This window comes from Lutra lutra, chromosome 12, assembly GCF_902655055.1.
Source record: "Lutra lutra chromosome 12, mLutLut1.2, whole genome shotgun sequence".
NCBI classification, from domain to species: Eukaryota; Metazoa; Chordata; class Mammalia; order Carnivora; family Mustelidae; genus Lutra; species Lutra lutra.
The window spans coordinates 2,337,701-2,363,019 of NC_062289.1; the positions used below are offsets into that span (position 1 = coordinate 2,337,701).

Below are 25,319 nucleotides of genomic sequence, written 5' to 3' on the forward strand. Positions count from 1 at the left end.
ATTTTAAAGAAGTTCGGAGGCACACATTAGCACAAAAAACACATCACGCTCCCGCGCATCGGGCGCACACGTCTCAGAGGCTGAGTCCCGGCGCTTTGTCTCTCAGCTCTTCCAAACGCTATTTTTTAAAAGCATCCAGATGTCTATCCTAAAGGCAATTATTTCCTTAAAGTTCATAAAGAGTTGGAGACAAACAAAAAAATATAGTTTAACATTTCGATGTTTATCCCCCAGCCGTAGAAGTTGAACACTGAATTCACCACGACCCTATAAGTTGTGGGGGGAAGAGCCTTTGTGTAAACTGAGCCGCTGACAGAAGTCTGCTAGACCCCGTGTTCCCTGGGGAAACTGGTCAGCGCCTCCATGGGGGCTAGAGTTTCTATGCCCACTTGACTAGTCTCCATCATCGACTGTCAGTCAAACCCATACCTAGCTCTGTCCGTGCGGGTATCTTGGCAGACACGATTAATGTCTTCAAGCTGTCGCCACTAAGAAGATGACCCTTGAGAATGTCGGGGGAGCTTATCCTACCAGCTGGAGGCCTTCCGCGCAAACACGAAGGCTTCCGGGAGAAGAAGGGATTCCAGCCCCTGCCGAGGCCCCAGCCTGCCCTCTGGCCTGCAGACTCTGGTCTCCACAGTTTGAGCTCCACACCCTTGAAGTGACCTTCGAGGGAGATGGCCCATGGACGGACCCCTGCGTACACCTCTCTGCCTCCTATTGGTTCTGTTTCTCTGGAGAACCCCGACTGATCCCCTTCTCCCACTGGAATAATAATCAATTTATAACCCACCTCTGAGGGTTTTTGTGAGGATAAGAGCCCTGTGAATGTCCTGAGATACATTGTCTTAACAAACAAATTCTTTATGGCATTGGGTCCGTTTTTTTCAAGCCCTGATCCAAGTGCCCTGAACAAATTGCCTGTGTGGCTAACGCGGCCAGAGGCAGCAGGACAGCTTCCAACCCGCCTTTGTTTTTTCCAGGATTAACCTAGAGGATCTGACTCCTTGTGACCAAGGCCGTGTGCGCTCCGTGGAGCGGGCAGAACTTCCAGGGCCACTCGGGGCGCAGAGGCTCCAGGCGGATCTGCAGACGCCGCCCTGCACGCTCCTGGGGGGTAAGGAGAGTCTGCACCGAATACTTAATCAGCATTACCTGCACGTCTCTGTCAACTCATTACACACTTGTCTCATCTCCCAATTTAGATCATCGTAGCTACAGTCAGACGCACCCAGGAAGAACATCATTAACTCTTCGGAAGAGATCTGCAGGATGGCCTCTCTCTAGCTAACACCTATGAGCCCTCTCAATGCTGAGTGGAAATTGCAGATCAAGCTGCCATTTCCTAGAAGATATCGTCACAGGAAGAGAAACTGACGTGGGTGACAAGTGGCTTCTCCACCAGCCCTTCCTCCTCACGGATCCCACCTCTGTCACGCCTCGCAGCATGGCGCTGTTAACAAGACGCTGTGAGTTCTGGGTCTAAACCCACGGCGTCCATGATTTCGTAAAGGTGGGTTCAAATTAAAAATGGAATTACAAATAATTCACTTAAAGTGAATGAAGGGAACTTTCTTTCAAAAGAATCTTATGGTTTTTTATTTTACCTTTTTAAAGATTTTATTTATTTCAGAGAGTGAGAGAGAGAGTGCAAAAGTGCAAGCATGAGCAGGGGGAGCGGCAGAGGGGGAAGCAGGTTCCCCGCTGAGCAGAGAGCCCGATGCGGGAGTCGATCCCAGGACCCTGAGACCATGGCCTAAGCCAAAGGCAGAGGCTTCACCAACTAAGCTGGTTTTTAAATTTTTCTTTGTAAATCTGGACTTTTTTTTTTTCCTTTTCTCACAGCAGGGGTCAGGGCAGGTCCGTAGTGAGCGTGAGAACATACGCGTGCTCCGTGAGGCCACTGGCATCTAATTCAGGTTGACTGGTCGTTCCAGCCATGTCTGTCCCGTAACTATCACGGGGATGGTCATGTGTGCATTTGCCCATTTGGGAGTGTGATTCTTCTGGGGCTCTTGAGTAGATTAAATACATCACAAAGCAGAGACTTTTCACTCCTATGTAACAACAAAAACTAGTAGTTCTACTAGTCCTTCAAAGTTTCCCTTATGTTTCACACGCATTCTCTTCCTTCCCTCTCTAATTTTCCTCTGCAGATGAGAAGTCGTGCCTTGAAGAGAACCCGTGACCCAGGCGACAGGGTATGACGGATCCGAGGAGCTGCGGTGACGCAGGACGTCCCCCCCAGGCCGGGGTCCTTCACCTCCAGCACGTGTCCTGCTCTGTGATCTCCCGCCCTGGCATCTTTCCGAGCTCCGCCCCGGACACGGAGCGGACTCACATCCCACCTGCAGAGTTCAGTGTCAGGACGCCTCCCTGCGAGAGCTCTTCCTTCCCCGTGGACAGCGGAGGACAGGTCTGCACACACACGTCTTCGTTCTGTTTGTTTTCGAGGTGTTACTCTAGCAGCCGGCTCTACTCTCCTATACGCGGGTAACATGCAGATGCGAGACACAAGGACACCGTTGCATCAGACTCACGTATAAGAAACTGACTCCCAGGGGCGCCTGGGTGGCTCAGTGGGTTAAAGCCTCTGCCTTCAGCTCAGGTCATGGTCTCAGGGTTCTGGGATTGAGCCCCGCATCGGGCTCTCTGCTCAGCGGGGGCCTGCTTCCTCCTCTCTCTGCCTGCCTCTCTGCCTGCTTGTGATCTCTGTCTCTCAAATAAAATCTTAAAAAAAAAAAAAAAAGAAAGAAACTGACTCCCAGCAGGGCCATCAGCCCGTCGTCGAGTGCCACGCTGAGCAGCGAGGAGGCTGGCATCTCTCTTGGTGGGAAATAGGGAAAAACCAGCTGACGATATTCTGCTAAGTAGGAAAAGCGGAGAACAAAATAATCCAGCACAATGACAATTTTATTCATACAGGAAGAAGGACAACATTTGGAGAAGAAAATGCGCACTATGCCTGAGTAATTACATCTCAGGAGAATAATAATCTGGAGCTGTTTATTCTTTCAAAATGCGTCTCTGCATTTTCTTTTAGCATTTTATTTATTTATCTGATACAGAGAGAGATGGAGAGGACGCAAGCAGAGGCAGCGGCTGGCAGAGGAGAGGCAGAGGGAGAAGGAGAAGCAGGCTTTCCGCCGAGCAGGGATTTCCCAGGTGGGGATCGATCCCAGGCCCCGGGGACCATGAACTGAGCTGAAGGCAGATGCTTCGCCGACTGAGCCACCGAGGCACCCCAAGTCTCTGCATTTTCCAACTTTCAACCCTAGGCAGGTAGAGCTTGGTAACACCATGTGTAATAGGTGGTCAAAGTCAATTCCAATCACTCCTTGATCCGTGGTCACTTGGTCAACCATTGTCCCACTGTCCATCCCTCCGGGCCCCCGAGGGTCAGTGCGGGGACCAGCAGGGATATGCAGGGAAGGCTCCGGACCCCCACCTAAGCACCACTGGGGCACGAGCACTTAGCTGCTCCTGGTTTGCAAGAGAAGCATCTTGGAACACCTCAGCACCTGGAGTGCACTTTCCACTCAGCAGAGAGACCACACATCACTGGTGCTCAGCGGCCCACAGTGGCATGGCCACCATCCAAGGGCCGGCCTCCGATTCCCATCCCATGGCGTGAGCACTCAGACCCACTGGTAAGGTGTGACTTGTGGACATATACATATATGTAGATATATGGAGAGAAGGGGCTGGGGAGGAGAGAGAGAGAACAGGACCAGAAAATACTTGGAAAGGCAGGTTGAGCCCCCCAAGATCCCCCACTGAATGTTAATGTAACGTTTTTTAGCCAGTGAGCAACCTCACCCCACGGGAGTTCGACGCTCTACAGCCTTGGGGCACGTGTATGCAGGCGACAGCGACAAGTGCCACGAGGGCTCGGTCCTATTCCTCGGGCGGTTAGGAGGGACCCACCTGCCCTGACGTGGCTCGGGTGCACAGGGACCTCAGGGAGGAAAGAGTTTGTGCCCAGGCTGCCCCCAGCACTCTTGAGGCGGCGACGCATCTCTCTCTCGCTTCCTGCTGTGATTTCAAATCACCAGCCCTGAGTTCCTGTGCAGGTAGCAGGCGGTGTTTCAAAGAGAATGTTCACGCTGCCTAAGAGAACGAGCATCCTGAACCCCTCCGGCGCTCTGTCTCCCCGGAAACAGGAGGTCGTTTTCATTACTCCTGCCTAACCTTATCAGTCTCTTGTCTCAAGGCCTCCGTCGAGTGTAATCTGCTGACCTGGTTGTGAACATCCCACATGATTATTTCACTGACAGTTTTATTTCTGGTGCGTATTAAAACACACGGGTGCACCGCAGACCGCCAGCCCTTACAGGGTGCCCGGCCATGCTTGGGCACCCCACACCCACCATCTCACGTGACCCTCAGGGCAATCGTAGGGATAAGGGCAGAACTATTGCCGTCATTCACAAGTGCAGGGATGGAGTCATGCCCAGGCTAACCTGCTCACCCCAGGTCACACGTTGGAGAGCAGAGGCTGGCCCCGGACGGTCTGTCTCCTGTGTCCATGCTTTCACTATGATACACTCAGTGTGTCACCATGACAAAAATCTCCTTTATGTGCATGTCACATGTAAATGGGAGCTGTTGCTGCTCCTGGTGGGGCTGATAACATCTTCCTAAGCCAGCCAGAGTGATGCCATCCCTTTTGGTCCTCATGGCTCAAGCAAGCTCAGCAGGCCCCACCAGAAGCTCCAGGGTCTCATCTGAAGACTGAATCCAAATGAGGCACCTGAGCTGCCGGAAGCATGGAAGAAAAGAATGACATTCTGGTGTGAAGCCCAGAGAGCAAAGGGGACCCTTGTCACGGCACCCGAGCTGCCACGTCAAGCCGCACCTGAAGGCAGCTTTCTTCCTGAGCGTTCTGGGGCAACATACAACGGAGTCCTTTGTCGCTCAAGCTGCTGTTCATGTTGGTTTTCTCCGACTTGCACCCAATAAATACTTTGCTCCGGCAGTGTCGTTACGAGCAGCTGGGTACAGAATTAATCTGGAATGGGCTGCATTGGAGGTGGACAGCGATTGGCCTCCCCTGACCTTTTAAAGCAAGCATATGGCTACACGACCTTGGCTGGCCGTCGGCACTCGGGTGACAGACAGCCACAGGATTTGGGAATGGTAGCACGATTCCAAATTTGGGAGATCGCTAAGCCCTCAGGAAATAGATCCTCGATGCTGACCACCTGCTGTGGACAGAGGAGACGCAGACGATGGCGTGCTGTCCTGAAAACCTGTCTCCCTACAGCATGCAATCCACAGTAGGGGCCATCCAGGGACCAAGGGCCTTGCAGGGGTCTCTCCCACCGGGGCTGACCTGTGTCAGCAGGGAAGCAGGAACTTAGTAGAAAGGAAGGTGGAGGCGGAGAGGAAAAATGATCTTCAGGCTGTCCCCAGACAGCTGGCTGTCCTTCATCTCTGGTCCTGTTGGTGGAGGTTCAGCCACCAGCAGGGCCACCCCACTGGGCAGGGAGGACGCACCCTCCACCTTCTACCTGAGTGGCTCAGAGGCAAAGCACTTAAATGCCAAGTGGGGCAGAGGGAGGGCTTACTCCAGGACCCGAGGCCCTGCCCCAGTGAACAACTCACGCGCAGGACTGAGAAGCCGCCTGCTCATTATTAAGCAGCCGACAGGAAACAGGACAGAAGCCCAGCTTGTTAAAAAAGACTGTACTGCCAGCAAGACTGGAAACCCACAGCCGGGTCTCCTGCCCCCCAGGCTAACCCCCGGGCCCCCCGTCTCTCCAGCCAGAAGGTGGCTTCACCGGGTGGTGATGGAAGGGGCACCCCCAGGGCCAGTCCCTGAGGGACCGATGGGCCCAGGCCTGTGGGATTCTCTCCCGGACACAGGCCACACGGGGACCCGGGCTGTTCTGTCTATCCCCAAATGGTCAGTGCCGTGGGTTTGCTGCTCTTCCCCTTTCCATGGGAGCTTTCATTAGAATTCATCCTTGTTTCCCTCTCCCATGGTAATGGGGGCAGCCACAGCACCCCAGATCCCCGGGAGCTACCCCCGATGGGGTAAGAGGGCTTGGCCTCACCTGGAGTCCTGAGGTAAGAGCCAGTGCGAGTGTGGGTGAGGTCTGGCTTCACTGTAGGGAAGGCGGAGGTGAGAGCATGTGCGGAAGCCCGAGGTGAGCCCTGCCGTCTGCTTGCGGCAGACCTCACTGCTCAGAGGCCCAAGGCCCCACCTTCAGCACCAGCTGCCATCTCCAGAAGCACGTGCACTCCCGGCAGCTGCCCAAGCCTTGGCTCAAGGAATCCCACTCCCCTGGTTCAGGCCAAGGACTGTCCCAAGACTTAAAACGGTCCCAGCCCATAGGTCCCCTGGACTCGTAGGGCAAAGCCTGAAGCCCCAAGGCCGCCAGCCACCCTGAGGGACAACGCGGGGAGATGCTCCCAGGGATGGAGCTGGCCCTGAGGAATTCAGAGACTAGGGAGAGAAAAACCGGGTCCTGGTCATGGCATTGGGTCTGCCGGGACACCCCCACACCCCCACACCTCAGCCACAAGGGAGGAGACATTTTCCTTCTCCTTGAAACATGCACTGCGCGGCGCTGGCTGGCCAAGCCACCGGGGAAGGCTGCTGCAGGAGAGAGGAGGGGGCACCAACACGAAGGCTCAGGATGCTTCTCAGGCCTGTGTGGGCCCTGGGTGGTCAGTGAGATCCCGTTGGGGTGGACAGGACTCCAGAGTGGGCAGGCGAGGGGTGGGGCACGGGGAATGGGGCAGCAGCAGGAGGTGTGGATTTCTGTAATTAGAAAGGTCGGCTCTGAGGACCCAGCGTTTTCGGGAAGTGAAACATTTCTTCAACTCTGGATTAGAAGAAACTGCTTTTCTTTGGGTAGACCTGATTGTATCTTAGGCTACCACAGAGAGATCACCGATGATCCCATACAGCCCGTGCTCGTTTACATTCTTTTAATAGCCTGTGGTATGCATCCTGACAAACAGAAGCAGATTCTATTTTCCTGACCCAAACCGACCTCCGAAGTTGTTGCTCTTGGTTGTCATAAGAACAGCTATGTATGAATGTTCGATCCCAGAGACGGTAATGCAGATATGCAGATTAATTGAATAATGGTGGGGTTCCTTTCGTATCACTGATTAGTATCAAATATTTTAGAGTGTAATATAAGAAAAGTCACAAAGAATACACACTCATTTCAGTGAAAACTCCCGGGTGTCGTTTACCCGGATGACACCTGTCATTAGCCAAGAACGTCACATACAAAATCATATCCTCATAACAGGTAGGGGAGAGAGTGTTACAGGGCAGACTTGCCAGGGGCAAGGTTTCCTGGAGGCCGGGGGGATTCATAAAGTTTGAAACAACCCCAGTCGCATCCCACTAGGATTGGGAAGAAACAAAGTCACAGGAACAGGGGGTCCACAGGCCTGGAAGAGATGCACCCGGAGCTGGGCTCCCCCTGTTTAATGAGGGCGTCCACCTGTCGGGACACAGACCACAGAGGGGCTGTTGGGTGCTCGTGCAGCCGAAACAGCACGGTCTTTCCCCGACCCCCATACCTCGCTGCATTCCTAGTCTTCTGTTTCTTAAAAAGGGCTCCCAGATTTTATGAGCTTTGGGCCCCGCAAAACATGCACTGAAGAATGTAAGGAAAGGTTAAAGGAGAGACATTTACAGTCCTTGAGAAGCACTTTCAAACAGGAATGTGGGCAGTTAAGGGCACTTCTCCCCAGAAGGTTCCATCTGTGTTCAGACAGGCTGTCCTTTCTCACATCCTGAAGAGTAGCTGCTCTCACCCGCCCCCCCCCATTAGCGAACTCCCAGAAAGGAGGGTGGGCAGGCACTGTCTCAGACTGCCCCCAACTCCTGCCGGGATGTCACCTCGGTCTTGGTGAAGGTGACCCAAGTCCTGCCCGGGTCCCTGGAGTCCCCACCGCAGGTGGGCCTCCTCCCAAGAGTCCTTGGCTGGCTCCTCCTCCCACCTGCCCCGTCTATGATATCAGGCGGAGCTTCTGCAAATGACTCCTCCAAGCTCCCACCCAGACCCCGCCCCATTAAACACACCCACTCAGTGTCCGCTCAGACACCAGAGGGGTGCATCCGGGGGCGCTCCGGACCCCTCCCTTGTCCTCGGCAAAGTCGCTCCTCCGGCAGCTCAGGCCCTCGGCGGAATGTCCACAGGCTCGACCTCCCGTCTCTTTTCCTAACAGATTCCCTCCACTTCTCTCTCCCCCCGCCACAGTGGGCTCCTGGGATTCCTTGACCACTTAACGCCACCCACCCCAGGACCTTTACACTTCCCATCCCCATTTCCTGATACGCGCTCCTCCACCCCCACCGCCAAGACAGCTCCACGGCCTCCGTGGGCATTTGCGACCCCCCTTCCCGGTGTTGTTCTTTCCCTGGACTCCTCTTCACAAGGGTCAGGTCCTTATCTTCCTCGGGTAGCTGCTTACGCGGCCCTCCATCTGCCCGTGATGCTTCCGTCGGGGGAGGGCCGGCGCACAGAGCTGTGGGGTAGTCGCTGGGACAACCGGGACACGGAAGAGACACGCGCCTGCCCGCCAGACCTTGCACTGTGGAGGCCGTCCTTGAGCGGGGTCCACGGGGAGGGGCTGTGCGAGGAGGAGTTGGCCTGCTGACGGAAACACCCTGCCCGCAGCCGGCCGCTAACCGAGCGTGTTATCTGGGCATCCCACCTGCCCTTAAAGACCCTTATCTCTCCCTCCCTCCTCAGACCACCCGGGCAGAAGCCAGCCTATCAGTGAGACCCCTCCCTCTCCCTCAGCATCTCTCCCTGCCCGCCTGTCCAATGGGCTCTGCCTTCCGTCTGCCCTCCACGGAGGGACTGGTGTGGGTCTGCCACCAAATTCTGACTCTGGCCCTTTCCATAAACACAGTGAGTATCTCTCGTGGGCCTACAGTGCCAGGTGCCGTCCACATGCTTGCAATGCAGTCGTGACCGAGATGCGGGCCCCGAGATGTCTGCTCCCATTGTGCCCTCGCGCAGCCCCAGACCCTGTGGGACACAGGAAGCAGATCTCACCCCACAGCCGCCTTGAGGACTCGGGGATGCATGGAAAGCCCTTATTGCTGGAATTGGCAAAGGCCCAAGCAGGATCTGCTAAGTATTACTGCCACGGTCTATGGAGGGCTCTGTCCATGCTAGTCTCCGCCACTAACCCAACCTCCCGAGTGGCGGAGACTACCGCCCTGAAGCTTCCCGGGCCACCAGCCCTCTGCTAGCTTGGGAAACCCCACATCTCTGGGGTGGGGCGGGGGTGCTCACCCCACTGCTTCTGCCTTGCTGCTGCCTCTGTCTCTCTCTTCTTCACCAGCCGGTTCCCCAAACCCCATGGTCCCTCAGCCCTTTACGCCTCCGAGCTTGCTGGGGGGGCCACCTGCCTGACCCCTTCACCAGGCCGCACACGCTGGGGAGCGCACAGAGAGACCCCAGGTCCTCTCTGGCCACTCAGGTGCCCATGCGGCCGTGACTCTGCACACGGGCTGCGTGAGCTGGGGGAGGGGGTGCTGCGGGGACAGCCACAGTTGGGGAGGGAGTCTAGGGGTGCCGTGTGGGGCTGTTGCGTGTGTGGCTGTGGTCTAGAGCTCTCAAGTGTTTCCTTGTCCACGTGAGTTATTTTAATTGCCCTTTTGGAGTTCACGCCCCTCGCCTACTGGTACTTGTGACCTGAGCAGAGTCTATCCACGTACCAGCGGGAATTTTTGGTGAAACAGTGAACCTTCAACCCTATTCTGGTAAATTATCGGCTTTGCGAACATCACCAGCAAATTGTTCATTACAAACCATGATGAAAATGAAGTTCAGTCCTTGTCCAGCCAAAATATAATTACAAAGTTAAGTCTGTTGATGAGGAAAACAAAGCAAACTCAAAAAGGCATGCAGTCCAGTCTCCTGACAATTATTAAGATTTATGTGTTTACTTCCTTCAGCTGTAGTTATCTCCACAGAACAACAGTCGGACGTGCGGCTTGCCCCCTGCAGAGCGGTGTGGGCCGCCCTCACCATCTGCCGCCCGCGCTGGTCAGAGGGAATCGAAATCTTGATCTTGGAAATGTCAAAGAGGCCATGAGGCATGGCTCATTTCCCCCTCCCTTGTCCAAAGACCCCTTTCAAGTGTATTCAGCAAAATGAACCTCTGTATTTTGTTAAGGTGTGTGGCCGTCTCCAGGTAAAGCACGAGATACCGGCCCCCGCCTCCACCTCCAGAGGGAGGGGACGACCCCAGGACTAGGTCTTCCAAACGCCGATCTGTTGTTCTACTCAACAGTCTTCCTGGCACATACGTTGCTTGATGGATCCCCGAACATGAGTCTGGGGACACTGTATCCCCACACAACAGGCATAGCAGGATTTTATAAATACTTTAAAAAGAGTTGTAACTGGCAAACCTGACATTTGCAGGGACGACAGTTGGCGTATGTGAATTTTCTATAAAGCACTGGAAATCAGCAGATGCAGCGTGGAGCGGAAGGTGAAGGACGCTGTTTCCGCATGACCTGTGGGGCTCTCCACTGCCCAACCTTCACTCAAGTCTTCACTCAAGGGACCCCAGGCCCTCCTCGGCCAACTCACCCCAGGAAGAAGCAAAGAGACATCTGTGGGGGGGAGAAGGTCTTTGTGTTGCCGAAACAGGCACCCAGAAGAAGCCCAGTTTCTGGATGGCCCTGGACTGACCTTTAAGAAGTCTGGGGCGGGGGGTGGGCAGTGAGAGCTGTGATGAGTGGTTTGAGGCAAGGAGCAGGGAGCCAGGAGCCTCCCGGGTTTGATTCACTGCCGTGTGCGCCCGTACTGTGTGTCTGACTCCCTTATTCCCACCCTGTTTATCCATTTCTGAAACAGGCAGAAAAAGTAGGAAGTTTGGCACAACCAGCATCCCCTTTCTATGGCCCCTGCCGGCCCCCATGCAAGGTGGGGAACATCATGTTCTCTCCTCTCACCTGTCTCTCCTGAGGAAGGCATCAGGTTCAACACCTCGGTCGCCGCGGACGGATTTCTCGTAGAATCGTCCGCATCTGAGTGTGGCTGCTAGATCCCTGGGGAACATGAGGACAGCCGGTTGGGCGGGCAGCCCTGAAGCCGCAGACGGCTGGCCCAGGGGATAAGGGCCCCCTGCCTCTTGCCAAGCACCGGACATCCCCCTTCTCCTAATATACACGATCACGTCCCCGCGGGCTCAGGGGAATCAGATTCGGTTCACTGACGGGGAATCTGAATCAGGAAGGACGCCAGCATCTTGGCTCTCCCTCCTCCCTTCTACTTTCCCACTGCCAGGAGGAGGCCAAGAATACAGGGAAAAGTCCACCCGACCACCAAATCCATGTGTCCAGGTGACTAATGTCCAGACCGCAGGCTTCCTTTGCATGGGGAGGATGACATTGCCCACAAGCCAACAGAAGCTTGAGTGGGGCAGGACCCAGGGCTCGCCCTCCTCCCTGGGCATTTTCTGGTCTGCTTTGTGTGTGCCCTTTGCCTGCCTCCTCCGAGGAACCTGTTCCGGTGCCAGGATCCATGCAAAGTTCATCACGTGGGGTTCCCAAAGGCCAGGCTTGGCGGCCACGGGAGCGCTAACCCCGGCACTGAACCGGGGATGGGGTGGATTCAGGCCAGCAGCCGAGCTCTGGACCCGAGTCCCCGTACTGTGAAAAGGGACTGGGGTGTGGGGGAGACTTTATCTCAGGTCCCTCCCGGCGATGGCGGGTGGGGGTAGTTTCAGAGGTTAAGCCCCAGGAAAGGTTCAGAGAGCAGGGGTTCTGGGCGGCCAAATGCGGCCTCGCCCCGCTGGCGCCGACTCTGCGCCCGGGTCCCCACGCGTCCGTGGCCCTCCGTGTCCGCAGGCTGTCCCGGAGGTGGTCCGGGTGGCAGGCGGCGCGGGGCGGGGCGGCAGGTGGGCGGGCTCCGCTCACAGCGGTGTTTACCTGGCGCGCAGGAAGCCCGGGCGGCGGGGGCGGGAGGCGGGGTGCGCGCCGGGCGGTGGAGCTGCCGCCCTCAGTCACCGCCGCGCGCCGGCGAGGACGAGCCTCCGGCCCCGGCGGCCCGCGTCTCCCTCCCCGGAAGGCAGCGCCCGCAGCTAGCTCCGGGAGCCGGCTCCCCACGAGTGGGGCCCGGGCTGCGGAGGGGCGGCCTGGGACCCCGCGGCGCCCTCGGCCTCGGAGCGGCGGACTCGAGGTGGGTGATCGCGGCGGGGGCGGCCGGGGCGGCCCCGGGCTGGGTGTGCGCGCCCCGGAGCGGGGCCCCCGGCACTCTGGGCGGGACCCGGGGCGCGGGGCTGTCCTGGGCAGCGGTGCAGGTGGCAGCCCGAGGCCTCCCTGCGAGTGGGTGGGCGCGGGTGTGGGCGCCGGTCTAGGCGGCGGGCGCTGGAACCCGACGGGTTTTCAGGTGTGGCCTCCGGCCAGGCCCCGAGGCCAGGTCTCTGGAAGGGCGCGCGGCCTAGAGGTGGCGGTGGGGGTGGGGTTTAGGGGTGAGAGGTGAGGAAGGTCAAAAGAGGCCGCTCTTGGCGACATGGAGCCGGGTGCTGGTGGCGAGCTGAAGGGCAGGCTGGGGGTCCCTGCCAGTTCTAAGTGCTTGCTAGTTCCACGCGCGGAGCCCCGCGGACGCCCCCGCACCCCACCCCGGAACGAAGCAAGTTTCTCTTTGATCACGGAGGGGGGGCGGCGACTGGAGACTCGCCTGGCTTCCGCCTTCCTTGGGCCTGTCCCGGCTCCAGCGCGCGCTGCCTGCAGCCGCTTGCTGAGGCCACTTGCACCCACCTGCAGCCCCGGGGGCCCACCTGCGGCCACCTGCGCGCCTGGCGCCTGTGACCTGGGGGCGGGCGCTCCGCCTGGGCCCCGCGCGGTGGGTGGTGGCCCCCACGATGTGTTCTCCCCTCACTGCGCTGACGCCCCTTGGCTCTGGGTCTCCTGGGATGCTTGGTGGCAGCTCCTGGTTTCTTTCAAGGTCCCAGTTCGCCCTCAGTTTCGCAAGGCAGAGTGAGGTTTACAAAATGTTTAAGTTTCTCGGGGGATCTCAGTAAGTCTCTGGCAGGAAATAGGCGCATTCTGGTTCCTGTTCTGTGTTTTCCAATTGCGACAACGTGAGAATCAACAACGAGTGTGCCTTTCAGCTCCGCAGCCGTGGCAGGCGCGTGAGGGGGCTAGGGTGTGCGCTGAGGGGTTTAAACATGGTTCGGGGGGGGCCCTGGCTGACCTAGGGGGGACACCCACACTCGGCTGGAAGAAGTTTTTCAGAGGAAGCAAGGTGTCGGAGCACCCTAATACCTCTGGTTATTTGAGATTGTAACTCACCAGGGACCCGGACATTTTACAGACCGTGGCCCACAGGTCTGGGGCCAGTGGGCATCAAGGCTCACTGGCAGGCCACCCGTGGGCGGCGGTGGGACCCGCTGGGACATCACTGCCTGGTGCCCGGAGCTGGGGAGCCCAGAGCAGAGCAGCCCTTCTTGAAGGGTGGCCCAGGGGACCTGCTGGAGGCCGTCGGCCTAATAACATGTTTCCACCACACAAGGAGAAGGGCCCAGTAGCAGATTTATGTTTTTAAGTGGAACAAACAAAAACCTGAAGGGAAGGAATCCAGTTAAAAGTGATAGTACAGTGCTGGTTAGCAAGATCTCTCAAGGATTTAACTATTCTGAAATGACTGCTTTTATGAACTCAGGATGGAACCGAAGCTATTTGGTTCAAATCCACTTTGGCAGTCTTTCTGATGTATCACGATTCTGCTCGAAGGTGAGACGGTGTAAGACAAGGTGCTCGCTCTGGGATTTGGCATTGACTTGCCCTGCGGGGGTTGGGAAGGTCGGGTCTTGCTGCCGGCGTCCCCGGTGGCAGCGAGTGCCTGGTGGCGGAGGATCTGGGCAATTTTCTTGCCACCGGAACTTATAAATGTTAGTTGGATCATGTGGTCACCGAGAGGCTGGTGGGACAGCTCCACCTGTGGGCTGTGCACACTGTCCTTTTCAGCCGCAGCCCAGGCTGTCCCCTCCCCCTCCCCGAGCCCTTGGCACCACTCATCTTGTTCCCCAATTTCTGTAATTTCGTCACTTCGAGATTGCTGTATGAACGGAGCCTACAATACGCAGGCTTTCTCGGCCGGCTTTTTTCACTAAGCGCCATTCTCCTGAGGTCCGTTCAAGCTGAGTCTATGTTCTTTTTCATTCCCGAGCCGCGCTTCGTGGGACGCGTGTGTCACCACTCTGGGCTGTTTGTTTGCCTGTTTTAGCCATTCCCTCTTGGAAGGGCACTGGATCGTTGCCAGCTTGGGGTTATTGTGAACACAGTTGTGTTGAACGTCCTTGTACAGGTTCTTGTGTGAGCACAGCTTTCATTTCTTCGGGAATGAATGCCCAAGAGTACAGTTGCTAAGTCATAGGGCAAGCGCATGTTTCATTTTGTAAAAAACTACCGTCCTCTTTTCTAGAATGGCTGCACTGTTTTGCAAGGTGGGAGGGACCCAGGATGTGCACAACACCGACAGCAGTTGGCACCGCGGCTACTCTTTATTTTAGCTGTTCTACCATGAGATGTGTGGTGACATCGTGATTTTGATTTGCATCTCCCTCGTGGGTAATGACGTGGAAGATTCCTTGCGTGTATCTGCCATCTGTGCACCCTCACAGTGAACAGCCTGTTCGTGTCCTTGCCCATGTTCTAATTGGGCATTTGGTCTCGATCGTTCTTCCTGTGTTCTAGACGGTGGTCCGGTGGTTGGCAGTTATATTCTGGTAGTTGTCTTTCATCGTCTTTCCACAGGGTTGTTGGTAGAGAGAAAGTTTTTCAACTTGACAAGATCTGTTATTAATTTTTTCTTTTCAGGGTTGAAATGGTGGGGGAGGGTGAGAACGCTCTGCCTAGACTGAGGTCCTAGAGATTTTTCTCCTGTTTTTTTGTTTTGTTTTGTTTTTTTGTTTTTTTTTTTCCTGCCTAGTGTAGTTTCGCATCTTACACCTAAGTCTGTTTGTTGTCCATTGTTGAGTTCATCTGTATATCAAGTGTGAGGTGTAGGTTGAGGGCTTTTCGTTTGGCTTTGATTTAATGTTGCCTATGAGTGTCCTGTTGCTCCCGGGCTGTTGTCGAACAGAAGGTCACTCTTCAGTCAAGCTGCCCTGCTCCTCTGTCAGAAGTCACTTCCGCATACTCGTGTGGGTCCGGTTCTGGGTTCTGGGTTCTGTTCCACCCATCTGGGTGTCTGTCCCGCCACAGGCACCACACCGGCTTGATATCCATAGCAGCGCAGTAAACCTTCACAACGGGTAGAGCGAGTCCCCTTACTGTTTGTCTTACTGGAATTGTGGCGTCCTCCGCGTCCTGCGTCTTTCCGCTCACAAGGGTTAGAATAGGCTCCTTTAGGTCTGCATCTCTCAAGGGGATGTTGATTTCTTTCTAAAATTAATTCACTTTCCTGAAGAGTGAAGGGGTTAACGTTTTCCAAAAGAAAAGAAGAAAATAAGGTTTTATTCGTAAGTGGTTAAACAAATTTCATGTTTAGTTTTATAGTAGAGACGAATGTAAAAAACATACCAACAGGCACGTAAAGAGGAGAAAGAACATGGACAGATGGGCTCAGAGCGCAGAGGAGGACAGAGGCAGAAGGGAGGCTTTCTCAGTGTCTGACAGCCTAGTTCATGGCCAGCATGGACACACACATACACTCTGATGCACACCCCCCCCACAATTCTGCACACGCACGTGCACACCTACTCACACCTGCACACACACGCACACCTGCTCACACCTGGAGTCCCTACCGGTGGTCTTGGGGACATTGCTCCTTGACACCGTCCTCAGAAGGTTAAAGCAGCACTTTGCACAAAAAGGACGACCACTCTGCTCCCCAAATGTTATTCTATTTGTTTTATTTTTAATTGCTTTATGAAACAGTCCCCACACTCAGCATGGAGCCCACCGTCGGACTTGAACTCACAACCCTGAGATCAAGACCTGAGCCAAGATCAAGAGTCAGACACCACTGGGCCACCCAGGCACCCCCTGAGTGTTATTTTTTTTTTAAAGATTTTATTTATTTATTTGACAGACAGAGATCACAGGTAGGCAGAGAGGCAGGCAGAGAGAGAGAGGAGGAAGCAGGCTCCCCGCTGAGCAGAGAGCCCGATGTGGGGCTCGATCCCAGGACGCTGGGATCATGACCTGAGCCGAAGGCAGAGGCCTTAACCCACTGAGCCACCCAGTCGCCCCTTTAAATAAGGTTTAATTTTCTGAATTCCTCAACCCAGGAGTTGATTTTTATGTGACACTGTTCTTTCATAATACGTGTGTTTTTAGGACATACATAAAATCCATTAAAGGTCTAGTTAATCTGCCCCTCTCCCGAGACAGATTTCTTTTCTAAAGGGACACAGACCAACTGAGTAATGGTGGCCGCAGGGCCCTGGAGGGAGGCTCTGCCTCCCGATGGGGAAGCCCAGCCATGTGACTTCTCCGCAGTCCCTCTGCCCCACATTGAATCCAGCAGGGTCCATCCCCAGAGAAGCCCGAGCTCTCTGGGGCAAGCAGGCCTGTCAAGTGGCACATCTAAGGTCTCAGACACAGGTCCCAAACCTCTGGTCCTTACAGCCCCCCAGAACTTGCTTCACAAGTCAGAGGCCCCGGATCAGGACAGGGCTGCCCTCACCTTCCCCAGCCATCCTTGGGTGGTGCCCCCAGGCCCAGGCCTGTGATCTTGCCTTGTCCCTGCAGGCCACACGAGCACCTGGGGAGGGCCCAGAAACCCGGGGCCTTTGCAAAACAGCTCCTCTTGGAAAGAATTAGATAGGAAAACAATCCAAGTTTTCACCTGCAGGAACTCGAGAACATCTCTCTTGATGGCGATAGGACACCCCACCTCAGAACTCACACTGGCTTTGCAAAGGGGTCAGTGGCTCGTAGGTGGTGACAAGGAGGGTGTGTGATGGGCTGTCTCTGAGGCGAGGCCACAGCCTTCCTACAGGAAATGAGTTTCTGCTCTGAGCCCCTTGGCTGTTTTTCTTCAGGGCGAGATGCTTTTCCTTCATATGTATTGCAAAATCAAAAACACAAAAATAGTTTAGGACATTTTATGAAATGCAGTGGTTTTTAACAGCCTGTGGATTTTGATTATGCAGAAATGAAGGCTTGGGTTTGGTTTCTGTCTCCCGGTTTTAAAACCATGCAGCAGACTGAGTAGTGTCGACACCTGTTCTGTGAACAGACGTGACTTGGTTGTACTTGGACGCTGGGTTTTGGTTTGATCTGCGGTCAACATTCAGTGCCGACCATCTTGACATTTGGGGACTGTGTGCACTCAGAGCGCCCTGCTGCTGGGGGCCCACGCTTGCTCATGGAGCCGTGTCCTGCCCCGCAGCCCGTGGGGGACAGAACCGTGGGCCACAGCTCTGCTGCCCTTCGGGACCTGGCTCCCCATCCCCACCACCCCGCGGCTCCCCGTCCGCACCATCCCGGAGCTCCCGGCTGGAAGCCAGCAGGACAGTGACTTCCTGTGAGTGGGGCTCGCTGAGACATGGCCCTACTGGTGTGACGTGTCTTCCTGCAGTGATGTTTTCTGAAATTCACATTTCAGAGAATGATTCCTCTGTATTGTAGTTAAATAAGGTGAGGGTTTGATTTTTGTCAGGGGGTACGTGAGCATGGTTGCCCTAGTGTTTTAAGTAAGGGTAGGGCCCCTGACGGCCGTGTCCACCACCAGATAGTCACCTTGCACATGTGGTGTCCCTGCCTCGTGGGGTCAGGCGACATGGGACCACCCTGCACCCCAGGGTGCCGGCCCGCCACATCCTGCCCTCCACTCCCATTAGGAATATCTGTCAATGCTACCCCATCAGCAGGAGCGAGCAGCCAGGTACAAGCACAGCTCCCGCAGCAGACACGCGAGGCCCCGCCCCATCAACCACCAGCCTAAACAGACAGAAGACTCCCTCCTCTGTAGCTCTTCCCCCGGAGTCTGGTGGGAAACCTAGAGACAGAACACACACAGAGAACCATCTCCCTGGGTCTGTTCTGATGGCTAGCAGGGGGCACAGGGGCCGTGGGGGTACGAGGGGCATGGTGGCGGGCTACCAAAGTATCTGCCACCGCCGGCCAGCCCGGCTCTGTGCCTTCTCATGAGGCTGAGGGGCAGGGCCAACGCCTGTTTGCCCTTGGGTGGTCTGCCTACCGCCTGCATCACTCATCCAGAATTCTTAGTAAATGCAGAGTCCCAGGCCCTGTTTCCAGCGCATCAGCCACAGTCTTGGGGACCGGGTGCATGAGCTCCCAAGTAAACTCCATGCACCCCCGCTCCTAGTGGGGGCCGGATGACGCGCATGGGAGGGTGGTCTCATCTCCACGAGGTTATCCAGATGTACACACACGTGCTCATAGACATGTGTTTGAATAAGGTCAACAAAATCTTGTGTTTCACTGATAAAATGATTTCATGGTGGAAGGAGGGACTCTGGGATGACGACATTCTACATGTTTATACTTTCATTGGTATCGTTCACGTCTGTCGTGCGTCCCGCTCTCAGAGAACAGCGTTGTCGTTCCATCGAGTAAGCGGGAGCGTCTCTGATGACGGTGCTTGGATTCTCCGTCCATGTTCTCCTGCGTCGTCGGAACCTAACGTTCCTGCTGATCTTGCTGTGGGAGCAGAAGGCACAGAGCTGCGCCGCGGACTTCCCAAGCACAGCCCGTGCATGAGGAGTTTTGAAATCCACAGACTGGGGTGCGCGGAACGCCCCGCTCCAGGTTCGCAGGCCTGCGGCGGTACAGCAGGTGTGGCTCTTGCCCCAAGGGTTCCTCTGTGTGAGGGGGGACTTGGAAGCACACAGACGGGTTTCCCACCGCAAAGCCCCTGCCCTGTACACAGAGGGTGCACCACAGGGCTCCTGGATAGCGGGACTGCTCCGCGGAGGGAGGAGACGAGGTTGTGCTGTGCAGAGGCGTCCTGGACCCAGGGCACTCCCCGGGCCTCAAACCTCCCCCAGCAGCCCCACGCCACTCCCCGTGGCCCCGTGGCCCGCTTCCTTATACGTCTGCCGATCCCGGACTGTCCCCGGGATGCCCTCCTTCCCTGCTCAGCTTTTAGCAGCAGAGCCTCCGATCCCTGGCTCAGAGCATCTTGCTGACGCGGAGCTTAAATGTTCCATCACACGTGTGCATCCTGGGACACTGCAAGTGTGGCTTACGTGCCTTGGTGTCACTGGCATAGCATGTGGGGCGCGTATCTGTTGCATCGCAGCTGGCGGAGCTCTGCTGGTCCTGTCGTCGTCATGCGAACATGCCAAGTCTGTTCTTCCCCGGTCAGAAGAATGTCATACGTGATTCGTTCAGCTTACCGTGTTGCCTTGAAGGACCAGATAAATTAAAGCAGCAATTTAATAAAATAAATATGATACTTATATTTTAAAAACTAGGTTTCTCTCTGTGTGTGTGCATGCATTTACATATATGTGCGTGCATGTGTGTATCTGTGTGCGTGCGTGTGCATGTCAACATGCATTTACATCTACGTGTGTGCATGTGTCTGTGCGCATGCGTGTGCATCTATGCGTGCATGCGTGTGTCTGTGCATGTGTGTGTGTCTGCATGTGTGCCTGTGTGTGCGGGGGGTGCACTGGGGGTGCCCTGGTTGTTTTTATTCTGGTTCCTTTGGTGTCTGAAGATGTAATAACCTTGGAAGGGCTAAGACGGAGCATCATGAAGTGTGGGCACCGCCGCACTTGTCTTCCCAGGAACCTAGAGAGGAGAGTCAGATGTTGGCGCAGGCAGAACAGGTCTGCAGCCTCCCTACAGCATGTCGCACGGCTCCCTGGAAGGGGCCGCCATCCCAGAAGAGAGACCGTGATTCTTTCATTCTGTCCTGGTTTCCGTACGTCAGGACTTATTCTGGAGAAGGGAGGGATCCAGACCCGATATGGAAAGCCGACCTCATTCACTCCAGACAGGTGGTGGGGACTGTGGGGGGTGGCGGTGCTCAGACCTGGAGGAAAACTTCCTGAAAATGCTGCGGAATGTCACAGTTCAAGCTGCATTATGTAACTGTCCTGACACTAAGTGTAAGTAGAAGTGCACGTGTCTGGAGGGTCAGCGACACCGAAGTAAGTGTGCTGTAGGAGAAGTACCTTTCACTGTTTACTTTTACTTACTTTACAAGATTTCAAACCAACGGAAGAAACAGCAACAACTGAATTTGCCCCCGAAGCTAGGGCCGGACCGAGGCTGCGGTCTCGTGAGAGCCGCTGTGGTACAGCCGTCTCAGAGCCTGCGCCTCTGGGACGGACCTTCTCTTCTTCAGGACTTGGGCTCAGACAGGAATTTGAAGAATGTACCCTGGGGTCAGCCCACAGGGCTCACCCCGACCTCCTTCCATGAGTGACACCTCATGACCGTGACATCTCATGACCATGACACCCATCATCAGGTGGGAGCCCAGAAGGAGGCTGCTCTGGGCTCCAGACCACAGGATCTCCCCATCGTCTTCTTACTGTCGTCTCCCTGGGCGCATGCTCCGGCGGTCTCTGCATAGACCCGTCCCGGCCCTTGGGTAGTGTGCGCCGGAGGCCGAGGCAGGCAGCGGGACAGTGTGCGGAGGGAAGCAGCAGGTGTCCACTCGGTCCTCAAAGCAGGCGAAGCCCGGGCCCCGCGGTGCCCGAGGGCTTCAGCAAGGAAGGAGAAGCAGCAGGCGGAGGTCTCAGTACAGCGTCAGCCGTGGGCCTGACTCTCGCACAGAGGGTCACGGAGCCCCCTGCCCGGAGAGCCGGGCTGCCCCCCGCCTGGAGGCCAGTCCGCTGAGCCGGGACCTGCTCGGATTGACCTGGCTTCCAGTGTTTGTGTCCAGCCACACTTGGATGAACGCTTCCTAGAGCGTAATCTCCAAATTAGCACCCTGAACAGGTAATTAATTCAGGCACAAACCCCCAGCCCCTGAGTCCACTAGTGCATTGTTTCTACATGTTGTAACCCAGACTTGCTGTGACGGGTGATGCGTGAGCTGAGTACAGGGGCGTGCTTCCTTGACGCTGGGTCCCCCTCGCCTCCCGAAGAGCAGTGTCCCCGACTCCACGCTACATCCCCTTCCCAGCTCAGAGGAGTCGGTTTGCCCTTGGCCATGGGCCCCTTCGCGCAGCAAGTGTGGGCCAGGCAGCGGCTCCCGGGGATCTGGCCGCGGGCTCTGCGTCCAGGACCTGGGCACCCAGACCCTCTACCCCCCGTGCCTCCTGGTCCCTGTGCCAGCAGGTGTTGCAGGATTCCGTCTGGAGCTGAGGGCAGGGGCCGGGAGTCTGGCTGCTGCCGTCTGTGCTCAGCACCCCAGCCATCTACCCACACTTCCTGTCTGCAGGGTCCTGGGTTCCTTCTGAACGAGGGCTTCCGTGTTTGCGGGGACTCCACCCCTAGATGGGCCTTCAGGGCCCTGGCTCCTTGGCTCTCCTCTCGGTGCCCCAGGCTGGGTGGACCTCGGCTGCCCCATCCGGCTCAGCCGGTCCTCCCAGCCACACCCACCCCTTGGGCTTCCCCGCGGACCGAGTGCTGGTCTGGTTGGGTGTGCGGCCACAAACCAAGGACAGGTCTCCAGGCATAGACGTGCTGCTCGAGAGTGGGTGTGTGTGGGCAGGTGAGCACATGTGATTGGTTGGGGTCGAGGGGATGGCTTCCTGGTTTCATTCCATTCTCTCCTAGTCACTTAATGGGTATTTCCTGAGCACCTACGACATACCAGTCGCTATCATGGTGCTGCGGATGGAGCAGTGTGCAAACCAAAAGCCCCACTTTCGTTGTAGGACCGTTACACCCGCTCCCCTGACAGAGCTCTGGCATGGGCCTCCGACCGCATGTGGGCTTCTCTCCTGGGCATACCCGGCCTCATTCTATAAAGGGTTTGAGGCAGAAGTAGGTTAGAGTAAGTCTGAGGACTCCCAGCAGAAGGGACAGGCTGGAGAACATCTGTGGATGCCATCATAGCATCCTAGAACTCGGAAGAGGGAGAGAGTGAGCACGCACGTGTGCACGGGCGTGCGTGAGTGTGCACACACTCGTGTGGGTGTGTTTGTGCGCTGCGGGCCTGACAGGGTCCAGCTCTCTTCACCTGCTCTCCCGCCGCTCCTTCTGGCACTGAGCACCAAGTAGACACTCCAGGAGTGAGTTTTCATAGCATCTTGTCCTGGGCTTGGCCTCTGACTTCGGGAAACCAGCTGTCACAGTCTGACACAATGTGGGCGGCTTTGCTCAGTCCTTGTTGGGGAGCGCTCGAGGCATAAAGATGCTGGGTGTGCGGAGCAGATGCTGGCAGAAACGGAGCGCCGTCCCTGGCTGTAGGGCCCCGAGCCCCCCCGCCCGGCCCCTCGCTTCCCCAGCAGGACAGCAGGTGGGGCTCCCAGACGCCAGCTGACGCATCCAGGGCCTCGCTGCTGAGGGCAGATGCGGCTAGAATCCAGGTTTGCCGCCGCACGCCCGTTTTCTCCCACGCCAGCGTGCCCTTTTGCTTCTTTAGATTGGTTCTGCCCTGTCCTTCGATGTCACCACGCCTCGTGTAAATTCTGCCAAGGGGGTCAAATAGGAAATGCTGTAATTCGTAAGGAGTAGAAAGGGTCAAGATGCGTTACAATATATAATATATAATATACAGTGACACATGGGGTGAGCACTGGGTGTCCTGTAAAAGGGCCATCCTGGACAGTCTTGGTTTTGATGGAGCAAGAAAATCCTAAGGCCTCAGCCTCGTGGTACTAAACCACTGCCTTCTGAAAGGAAGTCGGTCTTTTTCAGTCCTAAAGATACCACTTAGCAACCCAGTGCCGCGCAGAGCCCGCTGGAAAGCTTGTGTTCAAGTCGGAAGCTCTTGGCAACCTCGTGTAGACGACGCGCTCGGCACACTCTCGGCCTCTGTTACCTACTTACTTACTTAAAAGCCGTTTCTCAGTAACAGATTTAAAAGGGGCTGCATCGCAGGATGTACTCCTGGAAGCCCTCATTATTCACCGAGGCTCTGCGGTGGTTTTCACGCAGAAGGATGTGAGGAATGAAGGCTTTGTGAAGTCTTTGTCGATATCTTTGGACCCAGGAGAGCCGGGCTGTGCGGCATGAATTACGGGCCGAGGGGCCCCTGCTGACCTTCGGGCGGAGCTCTTTTCCTTAACAAACCCAAGACTCAGGCTTCAAGAAATCCTTTCCTAGAAATGAGATGCTTTGTCTGGGGCCCTGTCAGTTCACGGCCGAGCCGGAGCTGGAGCTCTGGACATGGCCTTCCATGTGGTTGCCGTGCGTGACCTAGGGTCCCCCGACTTTCCCGACCTCCGAGCTTCCCCATCTGTAAGACGAGCACAGCCAGGGCCGTGTCTCTGCGGAGCGGGGAGAGGACGAAGAAGCAATGCCCTGAAATGTGGACCGAGCACCCAGCCCGTGGTAACCCCGTCCTGTCGGCTGCTGTCAGCTTCCTGACCCCAGACCTCCCGCCCTGGCCACACACCCTGCTCTCCCGAGACCATCTCCCGCCCCTTCCTGTGAATATAATGGCCACTCGCAGCCTTCTTTATCTTTCCCTTGGCTCTCAAGAAGCGCAAGCTCACCCTGGGGCAGCGGCAGGGCCCACTGGAAGCCTCTGACCATGTCTGTGGCGGGATTGTGATGGGCTGATGACCACGCGGGGCACCATGCTTTTCCCTGATTGGAATCTGGAAGGTTCTGGAAAGAAGTCACCCAGTACCATGATGCAGTGAGATCTGCTGTCTCCCGTGGGGCCCCATAGGGGTTGGTGACTTGAATCTGAATATTTTAGACCAATAGTTCAAGCTTCAGATGTTTTCTGTGTTTTCAGGAAGAAACACAGGTTTAGTTTAGTTAAGACTCAGACGAGACTCTTGGCCCCATGCCACCTAGAAACCTACGGCCTGAGCCGACGCATCTCCTCCCTATGCGTGACCATCAGGAACCATCACGCCCGGTGTCAGGGATGCATGAGTTGTTCCGGAGGTGGGTGGAAAGACGCACAGAGTCGAAGTCACATTGTTCTGTCCTGTGATCACCAGCTCTGGCCCCGAGCAATGCCCAGAGTGTGTGTTTCTTCTCACAGCCATGGACTGTGTGCTGAGTCATGGGGCACTCGTGGATCTGTGGTTATGGTGCAGACACGGCTGATTACCAGAGCCAGGGTTCTGGGCTGAGGGCCGTGCACACACCTACCTGGATAACACCCCCCGCCTGAGTCCATGCCTGGGTTCGGTGGGGGGATGCCGTGGAAGATGGCCCGTGGCTGGTCCCAAGAGGCCCCTGCTGGGGTTTTTAGCTTCTGACCATGGTTCCTGGCTTCAGGTGCTTGTCAGATACTAACCAGCCCTTTCCCCAACAGTCCAGGAAGTCCCAGCTCCCCTCCCACGTTTGCAGGTAGGGGGGACCAGGGCGGGAGAGCGTGTTACTCGCTCCCCCCGTGTCACTCAGGCTGCAGGAACTTCCGGTCTGTAGCCGCCTGCCCCCCTCTCCGTTCCAGCTGCCGGCGCTCCGGGTGGGGCTCTTGTGCTCAGCCGACGTGCTGGAGCCCCCCAGGAGCGTATGGGATACAGCAGTCACCCAAGGGGACGGAGCTGGCCACCAGCACCGCCAGGTCCCAGACCCTCTCCGGGGAGTTCCTTCTGTCCGAGGTTAGCGTTCCCAAAAAGGAGAAGAGGCTGCCCCTTTGGAAATGTCACCGCCTCCTGCTTCGTGACCTTCATTCTGGTGACGCCCTTCCTGAGGTATGCTGACTACACCCCATCCGTCTGAATTCTGCACTTTTCCTCTTAGTACCCGACCCACAGTTCAGAGGTCAGATAAGCATCTGCCGCGCACATGCCCAGAATCCACGATGCCTGCCGCACTCTCCGTCCTCCGGAACGCGCAGGTGGACCACCCCCAACCACCCCCGAAACACGAGGACACGCTCCTGCCCAGTGGTTCTTCAGTCGATGCGAGTGACGGCTCCGCTCCGCCCCCGGGGGCTGCTGCCTGGCCCGGCGACCAGGGGCTGGGGCCCTGCGGACCCCGGTAACAGGGCGGTGGTGAGAACAGTCAGGTCTGGTGACCTTTAGAGTCCACTGAAAAGCAAAAATTCCATGAATGGCTAACGCCAAAGTCCATTTAATGGATTTAAAAGGTCAGGAAAGCAGAAGTTACCACCCTGGTGGGGTGTTTCAATCCTGCCGTCATAAATGCACGTTAACACTCCTGTGTGCTGGGAAGGACCCGCGACTCCTGGGGGCAGGTTTTAGATTCCCCGCGGGTTCAGTGGTCCACCCGCCTCTGTGGCCAGCGCAGACCCCAGCCCATCCTTCCAGTGGCGTCCCCCTGGGGTGCTTCCTGGCCACGCCCA

At 56.4% G+C, this 25,319-nt stretch overlaps 1 protein-coding gene and 1 long non-coding RNA gene across 3 annotated transcripts in view; both read left to right on the forward strand.

Annotated features, from left to right (window-relative positions):
- The first annotated feature begins 1,239 nt into the window (after nt 1-1,239).
- Nucleotides 1,240-3,091, forward strand: LOC125082588 (uncharacterized). Its single transcript, XR_007122018.1, has 3 exons — nt 1,240-1,513; nt 2,157-2,540; nt 2,751-3,091. It is a non-coding gene; the product is annotated as an uncharacterized LOC125082588 (long non-coding RNA).
- An 8,949-nt stretch (nt 3,092-12,040) lies between these two features.
- MBP (myelin basic protein) overlaps nt 12,041-25,319 on the forward strand; it is a 103,319-nt gene continuing 90,040 nt past the window's right edge. The window contains exon 1 of one of the 2 annotated variants that reach the window (XM_047696290.1): nt 12,041-12,179. The gene's annotated coding sequence lies outside the window, so the exon portion shown is untranslated. The remainder of the gene's footprint in view (nt 12,180-25,319) is intronic. The other variant, XM_047696295.1, reaches the window with a different exon arrangement.